Source organism: Macaca nemestrina, chromosome 4 (assembly GCF_043159975.1).
Source record: "Macaca nemestrina isolate mMacNem1 chromosome 4, mMacNem.hap1, whole genome shotgun sequence".
NCBI lineage: Eukaryota > Metazoa > Chordata > Mammalia > Primates > Cercopithecidae > Macaca > Macaca nemestrina.
Genome location: NC_092128.1, coordinates 176,048,798 through 176,055,537, shown reverse-complemented (window position 1 = coordinate 176,055,537; position 6,740 = coordinate 176,048,798).

Below are 6,740 nucleotides of genomic sequence, written 5' to 3'. Positions count from 1 at the left end.
TGTTCTCACATTGCTAATAAAGACATACCCAAGGCTGGGTAATTTATAAAGGAAAGAGGTTTAATGGACTCACAGTTCCACATGTCTGGGGAGGCCTGACAATCACAGCAGAAGGTGTGGAGGAGCAAGTCACGGCTTACATGGATGGCAGCAGGCAATGAAAGAGAACTTGTGCAGGGGAACTCCTCTTTATAAAGCCATCAGATCTCGTGAGACTTACTATCATGAGAACAACATACGAAAGATTCACCCCCATGATTCAATTACCTCCCACTGGGTCCCTCCTGTGACACGTGGGAATTGTGGGAGCTACAATTCAAGATGAGATTTGAGTGGGGACACAGCTAAACCTTATCAGTATGGGTGAAGGGACATAGTGCTTTCATGCCCTCCCCAGGCGCTCCACCCTTGAGGAACTGCAACCTGTTCAGCTACTGGGAAGCTCTCCAAACTCGTTCCTTTGGGGTTTTTATGGCAGATTCAGTATGTAGGCAGACTGGATAAATCCCTGGTCATTGGAAATCATCTTAACCTTCAACCCCTCTCTCCTCCTTAGGGGTTGGAGCTTGGGCTCAAAGTCCCGACTGTAAACCTGCACTGATCTTTTTAGTGACCAACCCCCTTCCTGAAGCTACCTACAGGCCCCCAGCCACCACTCAACTCATTAGCTTCAACAATGAAGGGGGCCAGCCCCTCCACACCTGTGGGTATTTCTCATCAGGTGGGATGAGAGACTGAGAAAAGAAATAAGACACAGAGACAAAGTATAGAGGAAGAACAGTGGGCCCAGGGGGCCGGTGCTCAGCATACGGAGGACCTGCACCGGCACTGGTCTCTGAGTTCCCTCAGTATTGATTGATTAGTATTTGCACTATCTCGGCAAGGGGAATGTGGCAGAAGAACAGGGTGATAGTGGGGAGAAGGTCAGCAGGAAAACATGTGAGCAAAAGAATCTGTGTCACAAATAAGTTCAAGGGAAGGTACTATGCCTGGACGTGCATGTAGGCCAGATTTATGCTTCTCTCCACCCAAACATCTCAGTGTAGCAAAGAGCAACAGAACAGCATTACCGCCAGCATATCTTGCCTCCAGCCACAGGGCAGTTTTCTCCTATCTCAGAATAGAACGAATGTACGATCGGGTTTTACACCGAGACATTGCATTCTCAGGGACATGCAGGAGATGGAGGCCTTCCTCTTATCTCAACTGCAACAGGCCTTCTTCTTTTACTACTCCTCCTTAGCACAGACCCTTTATGGGTGCCGGGCTGGGGGATGGTCAGGTCTTTCCCTTCCCATGAGGCCATATCTCAGGCTGTCTCAGTGAGGAAAACCTTGGACAATACCCAGCTTTCCCAGGCAGAGGTCCCTGTGGCTTTCCGCAGTGCATTGTGCCCCTGGTTGATCGAGAATGGAGAATGGCGATGACTTTTACCGAGCACACTGCCTGCAAACATACTGTTAACAAGGCACATCCTGCACAGTCCTAGATCCCTTAAACCTTGATTCCATACAGCACATGTTTCTGTGAGCACAGGGTTGGGGCTAAAGTTACAGATTAACAGCATCTCAAGGCGAAAAAATTTCCTTGGTACAGATCAAGATGGAATTTCTTATGTCTTCCTTTTCTACATAGGTACAGTAAGTCTGATCTGTCTTTCTTTTCCCTACAAACAAAACACACCACTTTGAAGAGTCCAAGGATGTTAAGTGCCGTAAGCCAGGAAACAGGGAGGAAGGCCAAATACATATTTTGTAATATCACCTATGTAAATAAACAATATATAAAATTTACATTTATTTATTCCATCAATTACCAACATATTTAACACGATATCCTAAGTAAGGCCCATTGGCTGAATACTGGATACTGGATACCCTGCAAAGGGAAGCAGTCATTAGTCACACTGTTCAGTTCTTTCACACCTTGTGGCACCTTCAGCAGCTGAGCAGCTGCCTAAAGTCCTCAATGCTACAAGGTCAGACATTGTTTATCTTACATTTTAGAAGCCACTTCTGCAGCTAACCCAAGCTTAGGTCATTACAAAGTAAAGAATTCTCCCTCCTTTCTCCAAGAAAAGACACACAGTGGTAGTTACAGCCTGGGATTATGTCCTGGGATCAGTCATGACGATTCACTCCATTAAACAACAAATATTTACAGAAGGCCTATTATGTGCCAGGCACTATTCTAGGTCCTGGAGATACAATGGTAACACAATTGACAAATTCTTACCTTCATAGATCTTATATTCTAGCAAGTGATGGAGTAACACATCTAGTTCAGTTTAGGGAAAAATATACTGGAACACTTGAATGGGAAGAAGGTCTGAAGGGGATGGGTTACAAGGTATGTCTACATATATTGAAACTCTCTCCAGGTAGCACAGCCCGCTCAGGAAAGAAGCATAAGGTATTCCTTCCTGGTGGATGCCAAGCTCTAAGACTTCCCTTATTATTTGTTTGTTCATTAAGCTTTGAATTACAGTGATATTCAGACAGTCAAAAGTAGAGAGTATAATACAAAGAACAATCAAGTACTCATCAACCAGCTTCGATATATATCAATACAAGATAATCTTGTTCTTCTATATCTGCCTCTATTCCCACTGTTCCTGGATAATTTGTAGTGAGCCTAGACATTAAGTACTGTATGCATCTCTAATAGATAATCATAATTTTAAAAAAGCAATCACAATATTTTTATTATACTTAAAAATATTAATCCCTTAATATTAAATATTGTCATGTTTATATTTTCCTGGTTGCTTTATATTTTAAAAAATTGATTGTTTGAACCAGAACTGAAATAAGATTCCTACTTTGCATTTGCTTGAAATAACTTATAAATCTCTTTTCTTTATACACTTCCTCTTCTTTCTTTATTTTTAACCCCTCCATTTTTGTTGTTGAAAAAATCAAGCCATTTGACTTAGAACTTTCCAGTCTGGATTTCATCACGTCCCACGGTGTCATTTAACATGCTCCTCTGTCCTTCGTATTTCTACAATTTCTTTCATCTGTGTCTTTCTCCAGTCCTTTCTTTTTATATTTCTAGTTATTTTCTAAACTGTGCTATCCCTCTTTTCAAACTTTTTTTCTCCAGTCACCTTACTTCTGAGCTTTTTTCTGATTCTGTGGTATGTTGTTCTTTCATAGCTTCTATCATTTTCTTAATTTTCTTTAAGTTGTTTGATAACATTTGAAATGTTTTGTGGGCATTCCTTTCGGACACGCTTTCATCGTTTGTAGGAATTTTATTCTACTCTTTCTTTTCTTTTTTCCTTGCTAACTTTTTATACGTTTTTACCACAATGCTTTTCTGTTGTTTATTTTCTAAACGAAATGAATTTTCCTATACTTTTAGGAGTGAAGGGTATGCTGGGGCAACCTTTCTAGTTCAAAGGCTCTAGAGCTCCCTCTCCTGTTCCTCTCGCAAGGAAATAAAACAAAAATCTCCAAAGATTTTGAGAGCTGCCTCTTCTGCTTTGCCCACCCCCCATCCCATTTATCTGGATCTTTTTTCCTTGCCTTTAGTGATCTGCCTAGATACTCATCAGCGCAAGGCTTTGTATTGGCAGGGACTCTGTTCACTTTGAGAGCATATGGAGCTGAAATCACCCCAACACCATCAGACCTTATTGTATCACAGTCTCTTATGCTTAATCATGTATTGGGTTTTCAGATAACTCTCCTGGTTTGGGTTGCTGTACTCAGATGGTCTTGCTGTGCCCGCTGGTGAATACCTGCAGGTGATTGTGTGATTCCCAAGCTCTCAGTATCTTCAGAATCACAGTTTTTATCACTTGTCTTCTTCCGGCACCAATGCTGCTACCATTCAGTTCTTGAACTGTAAATGCTTTGCCCAGACCTGTTAGTATTTGGTGTCTGGGAAGATTACCTCTCTATCAGTTCTGTTGTGGATACTGTCCATGGCTCTTTGGGCTTTGCTATTCTAGTTGCTGTTTCTATTTTATGGGGAGATTTGGGAAGATTCTGAGACTACCTAGCCATTTCTTTTCCCCTTTTTAATTCTTCTTGGTACTCAGTGCTACAGTTTGAGTGTTTGCCTCTGTCCTTCAATTCATGTTGAAACTTAATCCCCACTGCCATAGTATTAAGAGATGGGGCCTTTAAGAGGTGGTTTATGTCATGAGGGCTCCACTTTCATGGATGGGATTAGTGTTCTTATAAAAGGGTTTGAGGGAGTCTGTTAGTTCCTTTTTGCCCTTCTGCCATCTGGGGACACAGCAACAGGTGCCCTCTGTGGAACAGAGATGGAGGTTTCACCAGACACAAAATTGGCTGGCACCTTGATCTTAAACTTTCCAGCCTCCAGAACTGTGAGAAATAAATTTCTGTTATTTGTAAATTACCTAGTCTAAGATATTTTGTTAGAGCAGCCCAAATGGACTAAGACACCCAGTGATCAGTACAGACTGATTAGAAGTTTAACTCGATGAAATATTCCAACTTGGAAACAGGTTTTTCTCACAGGCTCCAGGAGCCATGACCCTTCCTTCATTTGGTGCCCTTGAGAAGGTGACTAAGGCAAGAAAAAGTAGACAGAAGGAATACCAAGGGTCAGCTGTTGGGTTGAGCATAGCTCTTAGAACCTGCCTCAAGGCCAAGTTGTTGAGTCCCACCTCTGACACGTCACTTCTCCTTTGCTGGCCAGGCTCTGAAAAGGAGACAAATAATCACACAGGAAGAGAAAAGAAAACAGTGCTAAAAACAAGAGTTCCATCTCTCACCTTATACAAAAATAAACTCAAGATGGATCAAGGACTTAAATCTAAGACCTGAAACTGTAAAAATTCTGGAAGATAACATTGGAAAACCCCTTCTAGACATTGGCTTAGGCAAGGATTTCATGACCAAGAACCCCAAAGAAAATGCAATAAAAACAAAAATAAATAGCTGGGATTTAATTAAACTAAAGAGCTTTTGCACAGCAAAAGGAACAGTCACCAGAGTAAACAGACAACCCACAGAGTGGGAGAAAATCTTCACAATCTATACCTCTGACAAAGGACTAATATCCAGAATCTACAACTGACTCAAACACATTAGCAAGAAATAAACAAACAAATTGTCCCTTCAAAAAGTGGGCTAAAGACATGGACAGACAATTCTTAAAAGAAGATATACAAATGGCCAACAAACATATGAAAAACGGCTCAACATCAATAACGATCAGGGAAATGCAAATCAAAACCACAATGCAATTCCACCTCACTCCTGCAAGAATGGCCATAATCAAGAAACCAAAAAATAATAGATGTTGGCGTGGGTGTGGTGAAAAGGGAACACTCCTACACTGCTGGTGGGAATGTAAACTAGTACATCCACTATGGAAGACAGTGTGGAGATTCGTTAAAGAACTAAAAGTAGATCTACCATTTGATCCAGTAAGCCCACTACTGGATATCTACCCAGAGAAAAATAAGTCATTATACAAAAAAGATACTTGCATATACATGTTTATAGCCACACAATTCACAATTGCAAAATCGTGGAACCAACCCAAATGCTCACCAATCGAGTGGATAAAGAAACCGTGATACATATATGATATACATACGATATATATGATACACATATGATATATATGATATACATATGATATATATATGATATACATATATATAATGGAAAAGTAGTCAGCCATAAAAAGAAATGAATTAATGACATTGGAAGTAACCTGGATGAGGTTGGAGACTATTATTCTAAGTAAAATAACTCAGGAATGGAAAACCAAGCATCGTATGTTCTCACTCATAAGTGGGAGCTAAGCTATGAGGATGCAAAGACATAAGAATGACACAATGGACTTTGGGGACTCAGGGGGCAAGGGTGGGAAGGGGGTGAGGGATAAAAGACCACAAATTGGGTCCAGTGTATACTGCTCGGGTAATGGGTGCACCAAAAGCTCGCAAATCACCACTAAAGAACTTACTCATGCAACCAAACACCGTTCCCCAATAACCTATGGAAGTAAAAAAATTAATTAAAAAAAAATTCTAGGAAACCACCTGGGAATTTCCCAGCATAAAACACCCCCAGATTTGCATTTGACTTCAGTTTTGTATTATTGGTGGGGGAGCCACACAGCTTCCCTCTCACCTCCCAGCCCCTCCCAGCCTCTGCCTAAGCTCCATTTTCTTGTGCTTCCTGGGTGGTACAGGGTTGTGATGTCTTGAATACCAAGAGTGAAGCTGAACATATGTGAACCTTTCCTAATCCTGCTAATCTTTCTTCAAAAACCTTTCTCAAAGTGTAGGCAACATCCAGATTGAAAAAAGAGAGTGTGAGTGAGCCTGAGCATTTTAATGACAAATAATCTTTGTCCAAGGGGGAGGGGCGGCTACCTCAGCTGGAGATGGAGCTGATGAACTGCAGCAGGTAGAAATAACTGCCGTATTACCTCATGTAATCTGCACCACTCAGGGGCAGATGAGGTCTGAATGCAGGAAGAAATCAACTTCGCTTTTAAACTGGAGACTCTGCATCCGTGACAGCTATTAGGCGGTAATTAGTTGTGACACAGAATTACCAGCCACACAATGGTAATGGGAGCCTTACGAGGCCTTTGAAGCTGAGTAGAGAAACTGAATGGATGCTACTTGCGATTAAAAAAGTCTGTTCGGATGTGAGCATGAGTTAAGACTTCACCCTGTCCCCTTCCTCTGTCCTCACCATCCTACAAATAGTGAACTGCTCCAGAGAGTGGCTCCCCAC